This window comes from Stegostoma tigrinum, chromosome 22 (assembly GCF_030684315.1).
Source record: "Stegostoma tigrinum isolate sSteTig4 chromosome 22, sSteTig4.hap1, whole genome shotgun sequence".
Lineage (NCBI taxonomy): Eukaryota > Metazoa > Chordata > Chondrichthyes > Orectolobiformes > Stegostomatidae > Stegostoma > Stegostoma tigrinum.
Genome location: NC_081375.1, coordinates 57130831 through 57156700, shown reverse-complemented (window position 1 = coordinate 57156700; position 25870 = coordinate 57130831). Strand labels below are relative to the sequence as shown.

At 44.5% G+C, this 25870-nt stretch overlaps 1 protein-coding gene across 6 annotated transcripts in view; it reads right to left on the bottom strand.

Annotated features, from left to right (window-relative positions):
- Window positions 1-25870, bottom strand: part of LOC132210882 (uncharacterized) — a 350749-nt gene that overhangs the window by 159879 nt on the left and 165000 nt on the right. For 2 of the 6 annotated variants that reach the window (XR_009447095.1, XR_009447096.1), the window contains exons 2-3: window positions 4697-4906; window positions 945-1106 (exon numbers count right to left, since the gene is read on the bottom strand). The exons of the other annotated variants lie outside the window; for them this stretch is intronic. The gene's annotated coding sequence lies outside the window, so the exon portion shown is untranslated. The remainder of the gene's footprint in view (window positions 1-944; window positions 1107-4696; window positions 4907-25870) is intronic. 6 annotated transcript variants of the gene reach the window in all.

Here is a 25870-nt window from a genome sequence, read left to right as displayed (position 1 = left end):
GATGTTATAGCACACTCAGTACCCTGTTATTTCATCTTTCATTGCCGGCATGAACATCTTCCCAGGTTGACCTAAATTGGCAATACTTGCTCACTATTTTATTGAAGTATCTTTGTAATAAAGGTGTTATGTTCACAATCTTTCAATCCTCTGAGAATTTTCCACAATCTAAGGATTCTTGGAAGATTATCATCAGTGCCTCCATTGTATCTGTAGCTGCATTGTTCAACATGAGAGGATACAACTCATCATACCCCTTGGATATTTTCTCTACTGATTGGAGTCATGTTTGGAATTCTGTGCAGTGACATTCACTTTTAACAGTTTGCTAAATACTACCAGGAACAGAAATTGTGATCCAGCTGCAACTAAGCTAAAGCTTTCAGCACAGAAGAAAGTCTTTGAATTCATTTTGACCCAAATAACTCCTGAAAAGGGCAATACAATTTGCCTCAGTCCATAAATGTTCTTTCTCCAACATCCTGAGATGCATTATCTGTATTTCTTCAAATTTACCACAGAATCTGTTTCAATCACCCTTTCAGCAAAACGCATGACAACAATTCGGCATTCTTAGTCCCCCTGTAGCCTCCGTTGCACATGTGCATTGTTAGCTGATTATTTGTTTGTGTGCCTGCTTTTTTGCTCAAATGGATCAAGTTAAGTTCGTGTTCTTTTGTCATCAGAACTCTTGCCTCCTCACTCTCATCTTCCTTGTTTTATCCCTTTGCTGGAATATTTAATTTGTCGACATATCTGAAATATGTTGTCGAATGGATTGGGTTTTGTGCCATTGCATTCCCCATAGCCCATCTACCCATCCTGTTGCTTGTTCTAACAGTTATTATCTTGCAGAGTGGAAAATGCAGTTTGAAAGCAATGGAACATTATTGATGAACAAGTTGATGCATAAATTGCTGCGATCTTCCAAACTACAAACTCACCTTCGATTCTTTCTCGGTCAGAGCATTATGCCAGCGCACATGAATCGTGTTCTCAATGGGACTTCCAAAACCATGGAATTGAATTTGCATGTTGATTTCTTCTTCCCTCTTCAGAAATGCAATGTCGTATCATGATGAAGCTTCCAAGGCAATGATTGTGTCCTTCAATGAAGGGAAAAGTGACTTTTAGATTCATGGAAATATTTCAGTACTTCCACATACATGAAATGCAAACATTCTCCCTGCATGCTGACCCAACTCCGCAAGGCTAGGGCATGACCCAGTCTCATTTTAGTGAATCGTTCTGATTTTACATGCCACGGGATAATCATTGCAGTGTAACAGAAATGTTGATCATGGAAATTTATCAGTGTTTTAATAAATAATGGCAAATTTTCAACATCTTGCAAGTGTATGAAGGCTCAATCTCATGACACCTTGCCTGCTGCACAAAGACATTCTTACACTGCTTTCAATGTTAGGGCTCAAACAAAACACAATCATTACACAAATGCATCAACACGCTACTTTCAATAGGATCTGGCGCAGGCTTGGAGGGCCGAAGCGCCTGTTCCTGTGCTGTAATTTTCTTTGTTCTTTGACCAGATAAAAAGGAATAGGGAGGTGTATAACAGTCATCAAGGGAACAAGAGCCCCTGTGGACGCACTAACGTCAACCAGGCCAACATCCCCAGCACTGAGGCACTGACCATCCTCGATCAGCTACAATGGGCTGGACACTTCATCTGTATGACTGACACGAGACTCTCCGCATGTTCTCATCCCAGCTTCAAAAAAGCAGGCGAGACCCAGATGTGCAGAGGAAGCACTCGGTGATAAACTCAAGTCCTCAATGGTGAAGTGCGACATTCCTGCAGACACCTGGGAATCGCCGGCCTAAGACGGCCTAAAGCCTGAAGAGCACCTGGGAAGGCATCAAACACTTTGCGGCTTGCCTTTGGAAGCAGCGGAAGCCATGCAGCCACACCAACACCTCCCTCACCCCTTCCCACGACTGCCTTCTGCCCCGAGCGCAACAGAGCCGACGGTAGCTGCATCGGTCTGTGCAGCCGGCGATCAATTCAGCCTGAGAGTGGGAGAGTGTCATCCATATCTGCGAGAAACCACCATGATGATGATGATGTATAGTGTGCAGGGGCATCTCGTCACAGCAAATCAGAGAACAAATACAGGGCAACAGAACACTGGTGACCAAGATTAGGATGAGGGAGAATCTCAAAATCTTCTACAAGTGTCTCAGAGGGAAAGAGAAAACCCAGGGAAAACCAGGTCTCATTAGGGATGAAGAGGCAAATGAACGGTTTGAACTGGAGGGCAATGTCAGGTGTTAAACGAGAATTTCACATCAGCTTTTACATGTGAGAAGGAGCACACAATTCTCGGACAGAATTAACAGAGACTGGGGAGATGTTAGGTGTTTTGGTGAATTTAAAATTGGACAAATCCCAGGTTTGGATGAGGTGTATGCCACGATGCCCAGGGAGATGAGAGAAAAAATTCCACTCGCCCTCATACAGAGCTTTCAAAAGTACCAAAGGACTGGAGAACAGGTAACATAGTTCCACTTATCAAAATGCGTGACAAACATAAAGCAGAGTATTACAGACCGGTGAGTATCACATCAGTAGAAAGGAAAATATTGGAGAAAATTCTGAACGGCAGACGTAATTTCCATTTCAAGAAGTGGGGTCTGATCAGCGACCGTCAGCATAGCTTTGTCAGAGGGAGGTCACGCCTCACAAACTTAGATGATTCTTTCAAAGAGGTGACAGAGTGTGCAGATGGGAGTTGATGTAGTGAAAATAGATTTCAGCAAAGACTTGGACAGGGTCCCAAATGGGAGCGTGGCAAAGAAGGTAAAGCTCGGGGGGTCCAGGAAAATACAGCAAGTTGAATCCAAAGTCACAGATTGGTCAAATGGGCAGGTCAACGGTAGATGGAATGTTAACCCTGATCAATAAGGCAATTTGGACAAACTAACAAGGCAAGGAATCATTCAAAGAAATGCCAGGACACTAGGAAGATCAGAGGAATGGTGTGATCTTGGGGTGCTTGTCCACAGATTCCTGAACATGGAATGGCAGCTTAAAGGGACAGTTCAGAAAGCATATGGCTCAAGAGCTGTACAGGACTTTTGTTAGGCCCCAGCTGAAGTGCTCAGTGCAGTTCTGGTCTCTCCATTATAGAAAGGAGGAGTTTGCATTTGAGCATGTGTGGAGGACATTCATCAGGATGTTCTGAGGGGGTGAAGCATTTTAACTCTTTGGAGAGCCTGGATAAGTTTGCGTTAGCAATAACTGGCAATGCTGGAGTCTGAGATCACACAGTGTAGAGCTGGAGGAACACTGCAGGCCGGGCAGCATCACTGTTGCCGATCTCTGATTAAAGGTCTAGGCCTGAAACATCAGCTTTTGTGCTCCCGAGATGCTGCTTGGCCTGCTGTGTCCAGCCAGCTCCACACTTTGTTCTCTTGGATTCTCCAGCATCTGCAGTTCCCATTGTCTCTAGCATCACTGTTTTATCTGGATAAGGTTGGATTGTTTTCTTTCGAGTAGAGAAGGTTGAAGGAGGTCCTGAAAAAATTGTTTAGATTAATATGGGTAGGGGCGAGGTAAAAAGAAGGTCCATAATGGGGTCGGTCGGGGGGCGGTGGTGGTAGAAGAAGAGATACATATATTTAAGCTAAAAGCTCAGAAGGAATTTCAGGAAAGAAAAGACACCCAGAAGGTGCTGGGGGTTTGGAATTCATTGTCTGGGACTTCAGTTGAGGTGGATAATCTTTTCACGTTAAAGAAAAAGGGTTGGTACAGCACGTAAAATGAAATAACATTCAAGGCAATAGGCCTATTGCTAGAACATGAGCCGAATGTGAACTTAGTGTGGCTTCAGTGGTTACAGACACAATGGAATGAAGTGCTTGTTCAATTCTGTACAATTCTCTGATTCTATGATTCTGGAGCAGGGGACAGTGAGTGGACAGCACGGGACAGTTCACCTATCTTCTCCTTTCTCCATCTTCTGTCTGCCTCCCCACTTCTCCCTATTTTTTACAGAATACCCTTCTCCTCCCCGGGTTTTGAAGAACGGTCTCGATCTGAAACGTCAGCTTTCTTGCTTCTCTGATGCTGCTCGGCCCGCTGTGTTCATCCAGTTCGACACCTTGCTCTCTCAGATTCTCCAGCATTGGCAAGTTCCTACTATCTCTTGAGGAAACTTACTTGTTTTTGCACCCAACCTGTGGTGAGAATGTGGAACGCACCGACTGTGTGGGTGGTAGAGGCAGAAAGCATGATAACATTTAACAAGTCTTTGATTGGGCATTTGCGATGCCAAGGCATACAAGGCTCTGGGTCGAGTGCTGGGAAATGTGATGAGAATAGTTCGGGACTTGCATCTTGTGAGGGCACATACAATTTGCTGAAGGGTCTGTTCCATTGCCACAGCACTCTATTATGCTGTCCCTCAATGATCCTATGACAAGTAAGTGAAGGTTTCCAGAAACAGATCGTTTTCAAGGACAATGCCAAGAGGAAAAGTGATGCACAGGCAAAGTGCATGTAAGAATTTAACCAAGGATTAACACCATTGAAGAACTGGAATTTGTGCCAATGCACCAAACCTGCAGATGAAAATGCAGTGTCCAGTTTGATTGCAAACAGCAACAACCACCAGTTAGTAACATGATCAATGGAAATATCTGAATGCCTGCTGTTGTGATCTCAAGCATTTACCTGCGTCGAGTGAAATCCACCACCATAGTTCTGTTGCATCGTTGGCCACCTCGCAATCGGTGTTGCATAGTCAATATCGTTCCTTGACAATGCTTGAAGCAAGGCATAAGCAGTGGTTTCCACAGTCATCGCAGAAGCCTATGCTGCTTCAAGTGGATACGGATTCTCGTCCTCCAACAATGGAGGCTTTCCAGGAACCAACATCAGAATCTGTCATTTGAGAAAGGGATTAGCTGAGAATAAAGTTTACATCATATAGATTTTTGTTTGCATTTCACCAACATAACAATGGTTTTCTGGTCAAGATCCACCATTGTCTCACCACTGATGTCTATAACATGCTCCATACTTCCCGCTCAGTGATGGGTCCTTTTGTTTGGGAAAAATAGGCACCTTCGAATGCAAATGAATCAAGATGAGCTTTAGTTTCTCATCAGGCTACATGGCAGTTATTACAAGATGTTACGAACAAAAGGTGAAGAGGCAGATGAAACCATTCAGAGCATCAGTCTGGATGATCTTCTTGCCCTCATCCTGAGGAGGCACCACAGATCTTAACTTACACGCAATTCAAGTTATTTCACGCAATGACAAGACTGAATGTTCTGGATACTGCAAATGCCATGGCACCTGGCAGCATCCCACAAACTGTATTGGAACAATGTGCCCCAAGGTCAGCACACCAACAGTAAATGTTTTCCAGTACATTTTTAAACACTTGCGACACTCACATTTCAGAGAAAGATGACCTATCATGTAATAGTCAGACAAATTGTGCTGACCAATTATGGCCTCAATGTATTCTCAATCATCAGCAAAGTAATGCAACATCTGGATGACAGTGCTGTCAAACAGCTGCACACTAAGGTTCAGTTTCCTTTTTGTCAGGCTCACACTTCTCATAACCTCATTCAGGATTTACCACAAATACGATCAGAGATCCTGAGCTTGAAAAGGAAGGAAACTGCAATCTGTCATTTCCACCAAGCCAACTTCTGATTGAATGTGGTGTTAAGCAGAGGAATAGAAAATTGAGTCAGTGGCATTCACTGGATACCTGCACTGGCTGAAGTCATGTCTTCATTTGAACCAAAGTGGAGACATGAATGTTCATTGAATATTGTCCAGGTGTCCAGCAGAATTCATGACTTTTCCAACAGTGAAATAAACGATGAGAAAACACAGTGAGACTTGCACAACGATCAGGCTTGGCCTGATAAACGATAAGTAACATTTGCACCACACAAGTGCTAAGCAGCAATCAGCTCCAACAAGAGAGAATATGACCACATCACAAAATTCCATGTCCTTACCTGAACATCATCCTTACATTTTTGTTTTAAATGTACAAGTGCTATCCAAGCCATGCAAGGCTATGCGCCAGGTGTTGGAAATGAGGTTAGAAAAATTCACTGCTTCTCTTTGACTGTCACAGAATCCGTGAGCTTAAGAATTTAATTAAGTCTATCCAAGAGAGTTTCTTGACACAGTATATGGATAGAAGATGGGCCATGCTGGACTTTGTCCTGGTCAGGTAACTGGTGAGAAGTGTGGGAAAGCATTTTGGAAATAGTGATCACAACTCCTTCAATTTTAAGATTGCTATGAAGAAGGATAAGTCAGGACCTTGGGGGAGAGTAAATTATATCAATTTTAGGTAGGAGCTGGGGAGTGTTAATTGGGGGGAGCTGTCACATTTGCCATATGGGAATTGTTTAAAGGCCTGCTTATGAGTTTAGGATCAGGAAGGAGGAAGGACAACGATGGCGAGGTAAAGACCCTTGGATAATTGGGGAGGTTGTGAAGTGAGTCAAAAGGGACAAAAACAGAAATATGTCAGGTTTAGGAAACTAAAATCGAACAGGGCCGACATTAGAAAAAGCAGAAAAAGAAAGGGCGATGAAATGACCTTGGCAAGGAGGGTTGAAGGAAATCCCAAGGCATTCTGTGCATACATCAAAAACAAGGGGATAAATAGTGAGAAAGTAGGATCATTCAGGATAAAGGAGGGAACTTGTGTACGGAAGCAGAGGATATGGGCAAGATCCGAAATGAGTACTGTGCATCACTATTCACTCAGGCGAAGGGTGTGGAGGATAGTGGGATTTGTGTGGAGCATGCTCATATGATAACAGCATTTTGAGATCAAGAAAGAGCATTAAGGTGGATAAGTCCTCAGGACCCAATGGTATCTACTCAAGGATTTTGAGCGAGGTGAGAGAGGAGATTGTCGGGGCATTCAGCAATATCTTTGTATCCTTGGTAACCACTGGAGATGTACTGAGGACGAGCAAGTTGCTAAATGTTCTTCTTCTGTTCAAGAAGGTAAATCGGGTCAATCCAGGAAACTATAGACTAGAGAGTCTCTCATCGTTCATTGGGAAGCTATTGGACAGAATTCTTAGGGATTGTATTTATCTGTATTTGGAACAGCATGGCCCAATTAGGGACAGTCAGCATGGCTTTGTGCAGGGCAGGTCATGTCTTACTAAATTGATTGAATTTTTTGAGGAGGTAACTAATGTGATCATTGAAGATAGAGTGGTGGATATTGTTGACATGGATGTTAGCAAGGCTTAAAACAGGGCGCTTCACCGTAGGATCATCCAGAAGATTAAGATCCATGGGGTCCGTGGTCACTTAGCTGCTTGGATTCACAACTGGCTTGCCCAGAGAAGGCAGAGGGTGGTGGTGGAAACGTGCTTTTTAGGCTGCAGATCCAGGACTATTGTGTTCTGCAGGGATCTGTACTGGGACCTCTGCTGTTGTGGTATATATATAAAATGACTGAGGTGACAAGATAGATGGATGGGTTAGTAAGTTTTTAGACGATAGAATGATTGGTAGAGTGGTAGTTAGGGTAGAAAGTCATAAAAGGATACAGAAGGATACAGATCCGTTGCAGAAATGGCATGTGAATTTTAATCCATTAAGTGTGAAGTGCTCCACTTTGGGAAATTAAATGTTAAGGAAAAATATACAGTTAATGGCAGGACCCTGAGCAGCATTTGGGGACACAGGGATCTTGGGATTCAGTTCATAGCTCCCCGAAAGGGGCCACACAAGTTGATAGAGTGGCAAAGAAGACGCATGGCATGCTTGCCTTTATTAGTTCGGGAATCGAGCACAAGAATCAGGATGTCATGTTCCAGCTTTAGAACACTTTGGTTCGGCCTTAAGTATTGCACTCTTAAGAATTGTATCCAATTCTGGTCGTCATGTTACAGGAAGGACGTGGAGGTTTTGAATAGGGTGCAAAAGAGGTTGCCTGGATTTGAGGGCTTGAGCTAGAAAGGAGAGGCTGGAAAGACTCAGGCTGTTTTCTCTGCAGTGGCAGAGGTTGAGGGAAGACTTGATAGAGGTTTACAAATTTATGACATGCATAGACAGATTCTGACTGTAACCCTTCTCCCAGATTTGAAATGTCTAAAACTGGGGGCATGTATTTAAGGTGAGAGCAGGAAAGTTCAAAGGAGATGTCAGAGACAATTCTTATATACAGAGAGTGGTAGGAGTCTGAAAAGCACTGCCGGGGTGGCTGTGGAAGCAGATACAATAGGGCCGTTTAAGACACTTTTATATACGTACATGAATATACAAGGAATGTAGGGATATGAATCAAGGACATTCAGAAGGCTTTAGCGAAATTTGGCATCATGTTTAGCACAACATTGCATGCCAAAGGGCCTGTTCCTCTGCTGAAGTGTTCTTGGATCTATGTTAATCAATGTGACTGGAACCGTAGATCACAGACAATAGATTCTACAGCAAGTAGACTTCTCAACATCTGTCCACTGCCGATAAACTCCAAATCCGGGTGTCAATGAGATACTCTTCACTCAGCTGAACGAGTGCGACTCCGACAACACTATCGATAAACGACAGCAATGCAGTCAAATCATCCCACTGATTGATCCCCCTTCTTACGTAAGGATATAGGAAAACAAGTCAGCCATTCAACCCTTCAAACACTTTCTACCATCCAATGAGGTTATAACTTAATTGTGGCCTACCTCCATCTTGCCTTTGGTTCATATCCCTCAATACTGTTTTTCCTTTCGGTCGAACTGAAAATTTACAATTAACAATGGATCTAGAATGAACTGTTGTTTGAGATGGGGAGTTACAATGAGACAATGCACCAATTCATCAAACTCCTTCCACAGTACCTGATAATTGTGTGAACCCGACCACCCAAAAATATTTAAACAGCAGCTCCAGAATCTGCATGTTCCCTGTCAAAATCAGCAGAATCCTGATCTGGAACTGTATGACTGTTACTTCATTTCCACTGAGTAAAAGCAATTCATCTCCTGTCCTCAGTAGTTCATTAATATATTCATACCACGTGCATTGCAGCTATTCAACAGGCCAATTCTCCACAACCTTCTCAACAGCAATTCTGGATGGATAGCAAATGCAGCCCAAGAAAGCAACATCAATGACATGCTCGTGAATTTTAAAAATTATCATGACAATATTTGCGGATTATAACTAATCTCCGACTTCATGACGTCTCAAATCCATTCTCACCCTCTCCCCACTGCTTGGATGTGCATTCATGATTGTGATTTACAAAGAACAGCAACTAATTTGAAACAATTCACTTGCAAAAATAGAACAGAAATCTAGTTTTGTGCAAAACCGATGCAAAACAGATAGTAGCGGATAGCGAAGGGGACTGTTGGACAATGCAGAATATAGACAGATTGGAGAGTTAGGTGGAGAAATGGCAGATGGAGTTCAATCCGGGCAAATGCGAGGTGATGCATTTTGGAAGATCCAATTCAAGAGCGAACTGTACGGGAAATGGGAAAGCCCTGGGGAAAATGGATGCACAGAGAGATCTGGGTGTTCAGGTCCATTGCACCCAGACGGTGGCAACGCAGGTCAATAGAGTGGTCAAGAAGGCATACGGCATGCTTTCATTCATCAGACGGGGTATCAAGTATAAGAGTTGGCATGTCATGTTGCAGTTTTATAGGACTTTGATTCACATTTGGAATACGGCGTACAGTTCTGGTCGCCACATTACCAATAGGACGTGAATACTTTGGAGATGGTGCAGAGGAGGTTCACCAGGATGTTACCTGGTATGGAGGGCACTAGCTATGAACAGAGGTTGAGTAGATTGGGATTATTTACATGAGAAACACGGAGGTTGAAGGGGGGGACTTGATTGATGTCGACAAAATCATGAGAGGTATAGGCAGGGTGGATAGCAAGAAGCTTTCCATCTCAGAGTGGGGGGATTACTAGACGTCACAATTTCAAGGTGAGAGGGGAAAAGTTTAAGGTATATGAGTGGAAAGTTCTTTATGCAGAGAGTCGTGGGTGCCTGAAACGCGTTGTCAACGCAGGCGTTCGAGGCGGGCACAATAGCGTCATTTAAGATGTATCTAGACAGAAACATGAATGGGCAGGGAGCAAAGGGAACAGATCCTTGGAAAACAGGCGACAGGTTTACATAAAGGATCTGGAACGGCGCATGCTTGGAGGGCCAAAGGGCCTGTTCCTGTGCTGTAATTTTCTTTGTTCTTTTCCTCTTTGAAACAGTTTGAAGGCTGGCTATCAGCTAGACAACAGCAGCGAAACCTGGGATTCGTCATTAGAAACATGAAGGAGTTTCCAACATCAATTGGAGAGAGAGCGTACTTGAAGATTCAAGTCACGATTTCATCTACAACTTTCCACTCACACCGGTGAAATGCCCTTTCAGAACTACAGTGCACGTTAGTCCAGAACCTGCTGCACTCAAGCCACTTCCATTTTTCCACTTCCTGAACTACAATTTGATCCCTTCATTTCCTGCTTTGTTTGCTTTTAATATTTTTCTCGTCTTGAAGATTTCTACAGTACAAATTTACAGTTGCCCTATTTTAGAAGGATATTATTAAGCAAGAGTGGGCACAGAAGAAATTTACCAGATTGTTGCTGAGCATGGAAGGTTTCAGTGATAAAGGAAGGTTGGGTCAGCTGGAACTTTTTTCACTGGAGCAAAGGGGATAAAAGGTGACCTGATCGAGGTTTATAAATAGGACAAGGCTGAAGGGATATGGGCCACGAAGAGGCAGTTGGGACTAGTTTAGTTTGGGATTATGTTGGACCTAAGGGCCCATTTCCACGCTGTACGACTATGACTCTATAAAATAGGCTGACAAGGTCAAGTAACACATACCGTACCAAAACGAGAAAAAAAAAGCACAGCATCCCCTTCAAATTACATCTCACCACAGGACAAGTTAAGGCCAGGCTACTACATAGAACAAACATCAACACTGCATCTCAAACCTCCAGTGGAATTGAATAGTTTTGCATTTATCTTGATAAGTCAAACCACATTCTGTTCTCCAACCCTCTGGTACTTCCCTTGTGAGAGGAATTGAAAAACTGGTCAGGGCCACTGAGATTTTCTTTGAGGTAACAAGGTGTACAGCTGGACGAAAACAGCCGGCCAAGCAGCATCAGAGCAACAGGAAGGCTGACGTTTCAGGCCTAGACACTTCTTCAGAAATGGAGGAGGGAGAGGGGGTTCTGAAATAAATAGGGAGAGAGCGGGAGGCGGATAGAAGTTGGTTAAAGGAAAAGATAGGTGGACAGGAGACAGGCAGGTCAAAGAAGCATGGATGGAGTGCAGGTGGGAAGTTAGGGAGCAGACAGGGCAGTCCAGAGAGGACGAACAGGTCAAGGGGGCGGGAAGAGGCTAGTAGGTAGGAGGTGGGGGTGGGGCTTGAGGTGGCAGGATGGAATAGGTGGGTTGGTTTTGGGTTGCGGGAGCAGGAGGGCAGATTTTGAAGCTTGTGAAGTCCACATTGATACCACTGAGCTGCAGGGTTCCCAAGCGGAATATGAGGTGCTGCTCCTGCAATCTTCTGGTGGCACTGCAGGAGACCCAGGATGGACATATAATCTGAGGATTGGGAGGGAGAGTTGAAACGGTTCGCAACTGGTAGGTGCAGTTCTTTCGTGCATTAGTGACTTGCAAAGGTCCCGAAGCCTCCGCTTGGTTTCCCCGATGTAGAGGCGGCTACAATGGGAACAGCGAATACAGTATATCACATTAGCAGGTGTGCAGGTGAACATCTGCTTGATGTGGAAATTTCTTCTTGGCCCCTGGGATGGGGGTGAGGGGGGAGGTATCGAGACAGGTGAAGCACTTCCTGCAGTTGCAGGGAAAAAGTGCCGCATGTACGGGGTGCTGGAGGGGAGTGTGGAGCGCATAAGGGAGTCACCTAAGGGTGGCGAGGGAAAAAATGTCTTCGGTGGTAGGGTCAGAGTGCAGATGGCAGAAGTGTCGGCGATGATGCATTGAATCCGAAGGTTGGTGGGGTGGTACGTGAGGGCGAGGAGGACTCTGTTTTGGTTGTTGTTACGGGGAGCGGGTGTGAGGGGTGAGTTGTGGGAAATGTGGGTGACCCGGTCTACGGTGTTTTCGACCACTGCGGGGGGGTGGGGGGTAGTTGCGGTCCTTGAAAACTAAAACTTCTCTTTCAAATCCTCCCACCTCCTACAGGCAAAGTGGGTGGCCAGGGTATCCACATGGGCCCAAGCGATGCCTGCCTCTTTGCAGGTTACATGGAACGATCCCTCTTCCATACCTACACTGGCCCTAAACCCCATCTCTTCCTCTGTTACATTGATGACCGTATCGGCGCCACTAATGTGGTATGCTGCAAAATGTGCTATGTGGTAATCCTTTCACCATGTATATTTCGTAATCAAACAACAAACTAAACGAAGACAACAAAATGTGGGGCTGGATGAACACAGCAGGCCCAGCAGCATCTCAGGAGCACAAAAGCTGACGTTTCGGGCCTAGACCCTTCATCAGAGAGGGGGATGGGGAGAGGGCTCTGGAATACATAGGGAGAGAGGGGGAGGCGGACCGAAGATGGAGAGAAAATAATATAGGTGGAGAGGAGAGTATAGGTGGGGAGGTAGGGAGGTGATAGGCCAGTCCAGGGAAGACGGACAGGTCAAGGAGGTGGGATGAGGTTCAGAGGCAGAAAATGGAGGTGTGGCTTGAGGTGGGAGGAAGGGATGGGTGAGAGGAAGAACAGGTTAGGGAGGCAGAGACAGGCTGGGCTGGTTGTGTGATGCAGTGGGGGGAGGGGACGAACTGGGCTGGTTTTGGGATGCGGTGGGGGAAGGGGAGATTTTGAAGCTGGTGAAGTCCACATTGACACCATTGGGCTTCAGGGTTCCCAAGCGGAATACGAGTTGCTGTTCCTGCAACCTTCGGGTGGTATCATTGTGGTATTGCAGGAGGCCCAGGATGGACATGTCGTCTGAGGAACGGGAGGGGGAGTTAAAATGGTTCGCGACTGGGAGTTGCAGTTGTTTATTGTGAACCGAGCGGAGGTGTTCTGCAAAGCGGTCCCCAAGCCTCCGCTTGGTTTCCCCAATGTAGAGGAAGCCACACAGGGTACAATGGATACAGTATACCAACTGCACCTCCCAGTCGCGAACCAATTTAACTCCCCCTCCCATTCTTTAGATGACATGTCCATCATGGGCCTCCTGCAGTGCCACAATAATGCCACCCCAAGGTTGTAGTAACAGCAACTCATATTCCGCTTGGGAACCCTGCAGCCCAATGGAATCAACGTGGACTTCACCAGCTTCAAAATCTCCTCTTCCCCCACCGCATCCCAAAACCAGCCCAGCTCATCCCCTCCCCCCACTGCAACCCAAAACCAGTCCAGCCGGTCTCCGCTTCCCTAGCCTGTTCTTCCTCTCACCCATCCCTTCCTCCTACCTCAAGCCGCACCTCCATTTCCTACCTACTACCTCATCCCGCCTCCTTGACCTGTCCGTCTTCCCTGGACTGACCTATCCCCTCCCTACCTCCCCACCTATACTCTCCTCTCCACCTATCTTCTTTTCTCTCCATCTTCGGTCCGCCTCCCCCTCTCCCCCTATTCATTCCCGAACCCTCTCCCCATCCCCCTCTCTGATGAAGGGTCTACACCTGAAACGTCAGTTTTTGTGCTCCCGAGATGCTGCTCGGCCTGCTGTGTTCATCCAGCTTCACACTTTATTATCTTGGATTCTCCAGCATCTGCAGTTCCCATTATCTCCTGGGGGTTACCACTGACTAGAAACTCAACTAGGCTTGGCACACAAATAGATTGGCTACAAGAGCACATCAGAGGCGAGGAATACTGTGGTGAATAATTTACCTCTTGACTCCCTAAAGCCTGTGCATCGTCGACAAGGCACAAGTCAGGAATATGATGGAATACACCCTTCTCGCCTGGACAGGTGCAGCTCCAACATTCAAGAAACTTGACACCTTCCAGGACAAAGCGGCATGCTTGATTGGTCCCATATCCTTTCCCACGACTACTGACACTCAGTAGCAGCACTCTGTACTATCTACAAGATGCACTGCAGAAATTCACCAAAGACTCTCAGACAGCACCTTCCAAATCCACTACCAATTCCATCTAGGACAAGCACAGCAAATACATGGGAACACCACCACATGCCTGTTCCCCTCCGAGCCACTCAGCATCCTGACTTGGAAATATATCACTGTTTTTTTTCCACTGTTGCTAGGTCAAAAGCCTGGAATTCCCTCCCTAACAGCATTGTGGGTCAACCTACAGCATGCGGATTGCAGTGGTTCAAGAAGGCAGCTCACCACCACCTTCCCAAGGGCAACCAGGGACAGGCAATAATGCTGACCCAGATAGTGATGGCCCACGTCCCACAACTGAATAAAAATAAACATAAGAACACACACACAGTAACATGACAACGACTAGAAAATCTGTTTTTTTTTGTTTGCTTTCATGATACTTATTGTGGGAATAAATCCCAGCCAGATTAGCAAGAAGAATGTCCATGATTACATGTGGGATTTTTTGCATCGAGCTGAGAGGGTTAATGTTTCATCTTAATTACAATACCTCAGGCAGTGTAGCACTCTATATGTCGTCCCCTGCTGTGGGATTTGAACCCCTGAACTACCAGGCAATATATCTCATAAATTTCACTTCTGAGGGTAGGAGATAATAACTTGCAGAAACTATCCTGATGTATCAATGGATTTCCCCTTAGACACAGAACCTTTTCATCATGTTTGTGCAGAAATGACCAAGTTTCTGCATTCAAAGGACAAGCAACAGCTAACACTGCTGGAGAGACTCAGAGAGAGAGAGAGAGAGAGAGAGAGAGAGAGAGAGAGAGCACCAAAAGATGAAAGCGCCATGCGAAGAAATTTCAGTGAGAAATGCAAAAACGTTCCAAATGAAAATTCAAACACAGAAAGCACAATTGCAGTATTATACTGAACGCTGAATTTAATGGAAGTGATGGACATTAGGCGAAGAAAAAAAACAAAACTGAACGGTTTGTGTCTTGTATTTTATAGCTGTACTAGCATGATAGATTTTCCTACAGCTCCTGGTCCATTATTAATTGGTGGGTTTTCAGTGATGGTAGCTATACCCATATTTAAAGCCCACCTCTAGCTGCCCGCAGTGAATTGTATTGAATTATTTATTGTCACTTGCAGTGAATAATACGGTAAGATACAGTGAAAAGCTCCAACTGTTTCCGCAATACAGTGCCATTATGGATGGTCTGAGAATAAAAAGAGTAAAAAGAAAGTTTTTGTTCCACTGCCTCCAGGATGACTCTGAGCCTGCTCACCAAAGACATCTGCACTGCCAGCCCTCTTGCGCCGTCTTGCACCATCTGTGCCAGGTCCACCAACATAGGTGTCGCCACTCTTCAGGAGCCTTGCCACGGGGCTCACATCACTGTCACCAAGTCCCGTGCTCAACACATAATCGCCCCACATACGGGAATTCCCGATTGCAATCCGTCGCCACCTTGCCAATAACCAGGGGTCCCTGCTCCAGGCCTGCAATCAGCGGTGCCTGCCCGCACTGCCACCTTGATGATGCCAGGAGTTCCCACTCTAGGCCCACCACATCCAGGAGTCCCTGGCTCTGCTGGCGACCACCTCGCCAAGAGCCTCGCTCTGGCTGCCTTCACCCAAGGTGTTCTCTTGCCGGTGCCGCCATCTTGAAGCGTGCACAGCAGCTGCTGGCCCCACGTGAGGACGTCCCTGATGCCATTGCCATGGTTTCTGACTGCCAGGAAGCAGCTGCCAGTCTTCACGTGGCCCGTGCTCACTGCAATGTCAATCCGGGTGACTCACACGTCAAAAAGATAATCCAGGAAAAAAAAGCAGAAATAAAAAGAATAAAAAGTGAAAGAAAACAGATGGGAGTGGGTGAGCCCCAGGCAAGAGCCCAGACACAACCCTGCTACTCCCTCCTACAAGCAGTGCAGTGGTTTCAGGCACTTGAAGAGTTTGAGTAACAGGCTGAGGTCCAGTTCCTGTTCCTATCTCAGCCAGAGATAACAAGGTGTAGAGTTGGATGAACACAGCAGGCCAAGCAGCATCATAGGAGCAGGGAAGCTGACGTTTTGGGCCTAGGCCCTTCTTCAGAAATTTATGAAGAAGGGCCTAGGCCCGAAACATCAGGTCTCCTGCTCCTATGATGCTGCTTGGCCTGCAGTGTTCATCCAGCTCTACACCTTGTTATCTCAGATTCTCCACCATCTGCAGTTCCTACTGCTTATGTCAACCATCTTGTGTGGAAATGTTGTTCACTGCAGAAAATACAACAAATGCAGACTAGCGTGGTGGCTTGCCTGACAGATATCAGGATGCCATTTAGGAGTTTGCGACAAACCAAAAGCTTTTGTCGTCATTTCCTGATGCCAGTCTGTTGTTTCCAGCATGCACTGAGAGACCACTTACTTACTGATTTTCAATCATGAAGGAGCCACGGGTTTCCATGAAAGACACTTGGAACATTGAAGGCAATGCCAGAGGCTCATGTCTTTGGAGTGTTCTGCCAGTCATGTCTAAAATAGACCAGCAGGTGAAGCAAAGTGATAATGGGAACTGCAGATGCTGGAGAATCCAAGATCATAAAATGTGAGGCTGGATGAACACAGCAGGCCCAAGCAGCATCCTGAGATGCTGCTGGGTCTGCTGTGTTCATCCAGCCTCACATTTTATTATTAAGGTGAAGCAAAGGGCAGTTTTCAACCTTAAAAGCTCCAACACGCAGCCACAATCAGCAGCTCTCACTGCACAATGGACGGTTCCTGCTTATTATTTCACGTTTGGAGTGCGCTCTAATGAGTACAGTTCATTTTTAATACACGAATTATTTCAAACATCAATTCAGAATGCGTAAACATTTTTGCATTAATTCAGCTTTAATTGGCCAATTTGCTCTCATAACAAGCATTGTTGCAAAACAATCTGACCCAGATCTGAAAGATTAAAACATCCTGTAAAAGCCAACACATGAGAATTGTTAAGAATGATATTTACTCGTTCACATCACCCATTTGGATCTTTGCAGCTCTTAAAAAGGTGAATCCTGCTCTCTGTGTTTAAATAGGTTTCCAGTGGATGCTTCTGTTGCTGGTCATGAATGCCTCTGTTGGCATTGCAGAGATTTGACTGCTCTGCGCTAACCCTCTACTAATTTTGCATTTATGGGCCTTATATCATACTAATGTACCTATCACAGCAACTTTATTCAGAACTGCAGATCATCCAGCTTGTTTAAATCTGAGCAAGGTGAAGAACTTTGAATATGGGAAAAGAAAAGCATACTTTGTGTATCATTGTCAGCTGTTTATCTCTAGCATTAGAAAGTTAGGCAGTTCTGAACAGTTTGATTAGAAAAGTAGGTCAATCATAATTTCTATTTAAAAAATGGACCGAAAGAGTGGGCACTGCAGGGGATAGGGTGCTTTATTTCCCCATGAGAAGAAAGAAAGCAAAAAGGGGAAAAAATCTCGGCAGTTATGATTCCATTATTTCCCACTCCCAGACTTAGAGTTCCACTGCCTTGAATCAGTATTCAACAACCTTTTGTCATCCAACCATCCTGAGAGACTAATTGGAACAGTCTGAAAGAAAAACTGCATTAGTGCAATGCTTTTCACAAATTCAGGGCATCTCAAAGCAATCAAAGCCAATGAAATACTTTCTGAATTGTAGTCACCACTGTAAAGTAGAAAACAGCAAACTACTGCAAGCAACAATCTAACCATGTTTTGGCCATGAAAACACAAATTTTGATTGTATTATGATAACTGTTGAGCTCAATGACATTCAAAAAGAAAGCCAGAATTCCATTTAATAGTTAAAAACAGTAACACTACTGAAACTTATATTTTAAAACCTGTACTGCAACAGATGACCAAAACACCATTGATTAAGCATTATTATGAAAGACAACTTAGATTTTGAACTACAAAAAGGATCATTTGCCTTTTAAACTTACCCACACATTGCACATTCCATGCACATTGTAAACCATATGCAGTAGCTCCAACCCTACAATGGATTTGTATTTCCATGTTTTACATTCTAGCAGCTTCAAGTGGCCCTCTCCAGGTACTTACCTCAATTTTTATAGTTTCCTAATCCACCAGGAGTAGTAAAGTCTATCTCAATGGATTTTCTTCCCCGACCATGTCGAGACAAATCTCCTGCGATCTTTATATCTCTATGCCTATGAAATGCATCTCTTCAACTAGAGTTGGTCTCATACCACAGCCAGTTCACAAAGTCAAGTGATAATGGGAACTGCAGATGTTGGAGAATCCAAGATCATAAAATGTGAGACTGGATGAACACAGCAGGCCCAGCAGCATCTCAGGAGCACAAAAGCTGACGCTTTGGGCCTAGACCCTTCATCAGAGAGGGGGATGGGGTGAGGGTTCTGGAATAAATAGGGAGAGAGGGGGAGGCACACCGAAGATGGAGAGAAAAGAAAATAAGTGGAGAGGAGAGTATAGGTGGGGAGTTAGGGAGGGGATAGGTCAGTCCAGGGAAGACAGACAGGTCAAGGAAGTGGGATGAGGTAAGTAGGTAGGAGATGGAGGTGTGGCTTGGGGTGGGAGGAAGGGATGGGTGTGGTGCAGTCGGTGGAGGGGACGACCTGGGCCCAGTTCGTCCCCTCCCCCCACTGCACCACACAACCAGCCCAGCTCTTCCCCTTCACCCACTGCATCCCAAAAGTTTAGGGAGGCAGAGACGGGCTGGACTGGTTTTGGGATGCAGTGGGTGGAGGGGAAGAGCTGGGCTGGTTGTGTCGTGCAGTGGGGGGAGGGGACGAACTGAACTGGTTTTGGGATGCGGTGGGGAACTAAAAAAAAATTATACAGGTTTTAATCAAACAGAGACACAAAAAAGGAGTGGGTTGGAGGTGACGTTGGTGGTAGGAAAGAGCTCAGAGGGGCAAAATCAAATGATGTTACAAAAGGGGGAATTGGGCAGGTCTGACTCTACGTTGTGGATAAGTGATTGGAAGCTCATCTCAGAGTCACATATGACACCACCGAGTGCGCAAACAGGCTCCAGCCTCTGACAGATGCCAGGAAAAGGAATCTGTGGCCAGGAAGCGTAGTTTGTTTTGGGTTTGAAGATAATGGTTTGCAATACAGAATAGAATCACGACAAAAGGGAGATGAAAAATCGAGCACAATATCGGATTCCTCATATAACGAAAATCTCATAACAATGACGTGATTGCAAGCTTTCAGGATCTCTGCCATATATTCATTAAGTGGTCATGGAAAACAATGTTGCATTGTTTGGATACAAGTGCATTTTTACAGTAGAAACATTAGAAAAAAAATTATACTGCAATATAGACAGATTAGAGAGAAGTTAAAAATAGTCTTCTGAACTTAAGTTGATGAAAGCTCCGTTAAGCCGATGGTTATGGATCTGTGCCGTTCTTTGCATTAAATCTGTCAGTGCTGGAATTTCACAGAATCTCAAACAGGGCTTTGGGTCAGCTTGGATTGAGGTGAAGTCCAAGACAAATATACAGCTATTATCACAATTCTCCAGCACAAAATAGCCACAAAACATTTGGAAGCAAACAAGACCCCATTTTCTGTTGTCAAAATTGGTTCTGCACCAACAGAATATACAGATGCAAAGACGGCATTCTGAAAAGATTCAACACTGACCAGTGGGCCGTCTAAAAACTGGATTGAGGCCATTGGCTGTTGTGTGTGAACAGTCCTTCCACCTCTCTGGAAGAAACTTGTGAAAATGGCAAAGGAAATGAGAATGCTTCTTGGCCTGTAGCAATGTAGAACCAATGAGATAAAGGAGAAAAATTGGGTTTCTGATATACAGCGGAAGGGGCAGTATGGTGACTCAGTGGTTAGGCCTCAAGTGCCAGAGACCCAGGTTCGCAGATGAGTGTCTGTGTGCAGTTTGCACGTTCTCCCTCTGTCTGTGTAGGTTTCCTCCAGGTGCTTCGGTTTTCTCCACAGTTCAAACAAGTGCAGGTTAGGTGGATTGGCCATGCTAAATTGTCCATAGTGTCCAGGGATGCGCAAGCTGGGTGGGTTAACCATGGGAAATGCAGGGTGACGGTGATAGGGGGTTGGGTTTGGGTGGGATACTCTTTGGAAGGTCAGTGTGAGCTCAATGGGTCGCATGGTCTGCTTCCATTCTGTGGGGATTCTACGAACTGAATTATCAGCGAGGAGGACCTGATCTTCAAACTTTACATGAGACAAATCAAAATATCTTCCAGCCACACTCTGATAAATGAGCGCATATTAGAAATCAGCATTTAGCATACAAGAGCAGCTACAGCTAAATGCATTGTTACTGTTGATTACTGGCTTTAGATATGTAGAAGTAGTACATCCAACAGATTTTCATGTAGGCAGTGTGGTATTCTGCAAAGCTGCATTTGGTCAGTTGATGAGGACACTACTTCTACAACCTCCTCTTAAACAAGCAGATCTCTGATCTCCTACAACTCAGGCCTTGTGTGCAAGCCTTACTCCTTTGACCCATTGCTGGTCAAGCATTTAGCCATTTCCAACCTGAGGTTTGGAATTCATTCCAGAGACCTCTTTATCCCTGTCTCCTCCTATAAGATACTTCTCAAACACTTTCTTTCACTCAGTATGGCTCCCTGTTTGATTCTGCTCCTCTGACATGCCTTGGGGCTTGGTAGCTATGGCAAAGGCACTATACAAATGCAACTTTGATTACAGATGACAAGTGAATGTGAAGTGTACAGAATCTGTTAGTTCGTGCCAGTTTTAGCAGCTCTGCTGATAGGTTCCTAAAGATAGGTTCCTTAGGATCATCCAGACACTTGACTGCATTTACTTAATCCTGGAAAGCATCATTTTGGTCCACTTATCAATAGCATTCACACTCGGAGAGAAACAAAAAAAGTTGCCAAACCAGAAGTTTGTTGATTTAACAAAACAGAAATAAATCAAGAGTTAAAGAAAAATCTGCTCTCATAAAGACAGATCAGAATATCTGTTTATTTGACAATCATCCAGGACACTAAGGGCAGAGATCTTCACCTCGTCATTGAGCTAGCTAGGAAAACACATTGCATTGAACGGAACTAATTACAATGGGAAACAAAAACACTTGTCAATAGAAGGGTGACAACTGATAGTCGGCATGTGACATTGCTGTGTTGCTGTTGCCAGGTCTATTTCAGTCACCGTAAACCTTTAGGCTCCTTGTGTCTTAGAAACAGCAGCAGCTTTCCTGAATAAAATACTATATCAAAGTCATTAGATTTCTGACAGCCTGGAACAGTAGCAAGGCCAGATTTGAAACAATAGCTGGTTGAAAATAGGCCACATAACAATCTATGCATGAGGTTTTTCTGTACTTGGGATGAAAATCTAATGTCTCATTTAGTTAAAAGAACTAAGCAAAACAAAGGTCATTTTAAAAAATTTAAAAATGCAATCAAAGTTCAACAATGAAGAGAAGGAACACTTGCACTCAAACAGGGAAGTTGGTGCTTAATTGTACAAATTGATTGCTTTGGTTTTGTGTGAATTATAATGGCACTTTTACTTCACACTTAATTTTCAACCTTTTGACTGAGGCGGTCAGTCATATCCAGGAAAGTTGAGTTGTGTGTGCACGTGCTCTGTTTTATCTGTCCAGAAAATAAGAACAGGAGGCCATTCAGTCCTTGAACTTCTTCCACTGTTCAATTACATCATGACTGTTCTCTGATTTAACTCCAAAAGCCCAACTTGCTTCAATAAGACTCTTATAAAATCTCAATCACCTTCCAAACTGGTGATCACTACTATTTAGATAAACAAGGAGAACTGACTCATGGGAGCACCACCTTAAAATCACTCACTATACGTACTTGGAACTATATCGCTGCTTCTTTGCTGCTGAGTCAGATCCTTCAAACTCCCTCCCTGACAACACTGTGATGTCCTACACCACATCAAAAGCAGACATTCAAGAAGGCAGTTCATGACCTTTTTCTCAAGCGTACATAGGGATGAACAATAAATATGCATTCCAAACTCAAACAGACAAAAAGGATTGATCTCCCACCTCGATAGGTTTTGAGGGGAAGAGCTTTCCAATGCTTTCAGCAACCTTTGTTCAAGAAGTACGTCTGGAACAGCCTAGCTCTGATTTCAAGGTTACACGCTCCTTGAGCTGCAATAGGATGAAACTGACATTCAGGGTCCTGAGCTCGCTGGGCCTGACATCAGTGAGTTCCAGCTGGTTTCAGAGCTCCATGTGTAGAAATTGCATTGTAAATGCATGTTTTGCAATGAGTTCGGAAACCACCCCATCTATCAGCATCACTGAGAGCACTTTCACTGCACAAACTGCCAGCAATTCAGCAAGGCAGCCCCTTTCGCAAGTTCAATAAACAATGATCAGCAAATGTCGACTTTGTCACCAACATCCCATGAGTTTTTTTTTACAAAAACACATTGCAAAACATTGAAATTTCTTTTACCAAGATAAAGATCTTTTACCGCATGACTGTCAACCGGAATTGCCACTGAACATATTCTTGGACTATAATCACACAAGATGTCCAAGTACTGGACTGTTTTCCTCTATTTCCAAAATTTGTTTAATTAAGAAATTGAAGTATTTAAAGAAACACCATTTTCAACGTCCCTGGATTTTTCTCTCACAATCTTCAATCCTCAAGGAATTCCAGAGAAATCCGAGAAGGTTGGAAATCCTACTCTAAGCCATGTTGATTACAGTTCAGCCACATGAAGACCCACAGCAGAAATTTGCAATCCTGAGTAGACATCATCCTCAAATGCAGGGATAGCTGATGATGGTGACTAACAATGGTGGGCTTACAATGGAAGTTAGACAAGTACATGAATAAAAAAGGAGCAGAAGGACGTGCTGATAAAGTGAAGATGAGGAAGGTATGAGGACTCATACGAAGTATAAATAGCAGCTTACCCTAGTTGAGCAGAATGGCCTGTTTCTGTGCTGTAAATTCAACATAATTCTACACAGGAGTCAGGAAATATATCCTATACGATGAAACATTGAGAAGGCCATGATGAGACTGAGCTGGCAAAAACCAATTCTATCATACTCCCATATTAAAAAAACCTGAAGAGTTCTGAGGAATGGTCACTGGACCCGAAACATTAACTCTGTTTTTCCCTTTGCAGATGCTGCCAGACCTGCTGAGCTTTTCCAGCATCTTTGTTTTTGTTCTATTATACCCTTTCTGGATAGAAACACAAAAAAATAGGAATAGGAGTAGGCCATTCAGCCCTTTGAGCCAGCTCTGCCATTATGATCGTGCTGGTCATCCAACTCAAGTACCCTGTTGCCTCTTTTAACTATACTGTCTCATCCCTTTCACTGCAGGAACTATGCTTGTCTCCTTCTTGAAAATATTCAATGTATTGGCCCCAGCTGATTTCTTTGGCAGTGAATTCCACAGGCTCACCACTCTCTGCGTGAAGGAATCTCTCCTCATCTAAGTCCTAAATGGCCTACCCATATCTTTACATTATCATTCCTGGTTCTGAACTCCCCACTCCTCAGAAATATCCTTTCTTGGGTTTACTCTGCCTATTCCAGTTAGAATTTTACAGGTGTTTCGGACGCACCCCCCCCCCCCCCCCCCCACCCCCAATCTGCTGAACAGCACTGAATACAGTTCTAATTGATCTTGACTCTCTACATACAACAATCCTGCCATCCCAGGAATCAGTCAATTTCAACCTCAACATTGGATTGAATATTTCATGGTATTATTTCAAGAAATTCAGTAGCAGTGCCCAAGTTTGAATACAGTGTAGGTCAATATTTTTCTCTCAGCTTTGCTTAACAATTCCAGATTATCAGAGGGTATTTGGGATGTTTTTGTCTGCACAATGATATTGGGGCTACAAGAGTTAAAGTGTGGGGCAGGCTGCAAAAACTTGGCTTAATTCCCAAATTTAGAAGATTAGGGAGTTTACAAATTGATCTGCTTAAAATGATTTGATGAGGTATATGAAGAGAAACTATTTTTTTCTGGTCATACAGTCTGAAATAAGGGAATATAATGTTAAACTTAGAGCTAGGCTGTTCAGGCTGATATCAGAAAGCATTTCTTCACCCACTGCAGAGTTGAATCCTGAAATTGGGACCTCACCCCCACCAACTCAAACCCCCTCAAAAAGCTGTTAAATGTGAGGATCAACTGAAAATCTCAAATCTGAGTTTATTTATTTAGGTAAGGGTAGTAAGGAATACAGAATCAAGTTAGGAAATCTATTTTTTTTAAATTCATTCACGGGACCTGGGAATCTCTGGCTACATTAACATTGATTGTTCATCGATAATCACCTTTGACTACCAGCGAAGGTAGTGAGAAGCATTTTTTGAATCACTGCATGTTCTGAAATGTAGAAACACCACATGAAAGGAATTTCCAGGATTTTGCCCCAGTTGACAGTGAAGGAATAATGATAAATATTTCTGAGTCAGGATCATGTGTGACTCGGAGGGGAACCTGCAGGTGGTGGTGATCCTATGTATCTACTGGCCCAATCCTTCGAGCTGGGAGAGGTCGCAGATTTGGAAGGTACTGTCAAAGGAGCTGTAGAGAGTATTTCACTGCTTTTTCCACATGGTAGCTGTCACTGTCCATCCTGTGGTTGGAGGGCATGACTGTTGAAGTTGGTGGATGGGGTATCAATCAAGTGGGTTGTTTTAGCTGGGCTGGAGTCACACTGCTCAAGTATTGTCGGGGTTATACTAATCAAGACAGTGGCCCCAGTTTGCTGTTAGCTGTTTGGATGTGCTGGGAAAGCAGGGCTTAGAGCTGATTTGTTTCTGGGCTGACCTTAGCTCTGTCTCTCACTGAATGGCATGCAAGTAGTCCCATGTTGTGGCTTCATCAGGTTGACACCTCATTTTTAGCTATGTCTGGCATTGCTTCTAGCATGTCCTCCTGCCCTTTTCACGGAAGAAGGGTTGTTGCCCTAGTTTGATGGTAAGGGTAGAGTGGGGGATATGTCTGGATGTGATTATGTAAGAGTAAAATTCCGCTGCTGTTGATGCCCCTTCTGAATGCCCAATCTTGAGCTGATGCCCCTTCTGAATGCCCAGTCTTAAGCTGATGCCCTTTTGGAATGCCCAGTCTTGAGCTGCTAGATGTGTTTGAAGCCTGTCCCATCTACCATGGTGTTAGTGCCACATGACAAAATGGAGGGTACACTCAAAGCCAAAACAAGACTTTGTCTCCGCAAAGACTGTGCAGTGGTCTCTCTCACCAATACAATCAGGGACAGACACCTCTTGGTGAGAACAAGATCAAATAGATTTTTCCCTCTTGTTGGTTCTTTCAGCACCTGCCGCAGATCCAGTCAAGCAGGCTCATCCTTTCAGACTTGACCAATTCGATCAGTAGGGTACTTAATGAAACAGTCCAGAGCAGAGTTAGTAGTGAAGTCCCTCACCCAGAGAGCCCTGTGTGCCTTCAACACCCTCGATGCCACCTCCAAGTGATGTTCAACATGGAGCAGCTGTGGAGAAAGGGTGAGGAGTGGTTGTAGGGAGTAATCAGTGGGATGTTCCCTTGCTCATGTTTGATTTGACGCCATCAGACTTCATATGGGCTAGAATCAAAACCAGGGACTCACAGGGTAATTGCTTCTTGGCTGTAGTTTCTGTGCTACCATCTCTGTCAGGTCTGTCCTGTTGGACCGGGCACACCCAGGGTGGTAATGGTGGTGTCTGGGTTATTGTCTGTCCGCTATGACTCAGTGAGCATGAGAGTGACAGGTTGTTGATTGCCTCGTTTGTGGAACAGCTCTCCCTAT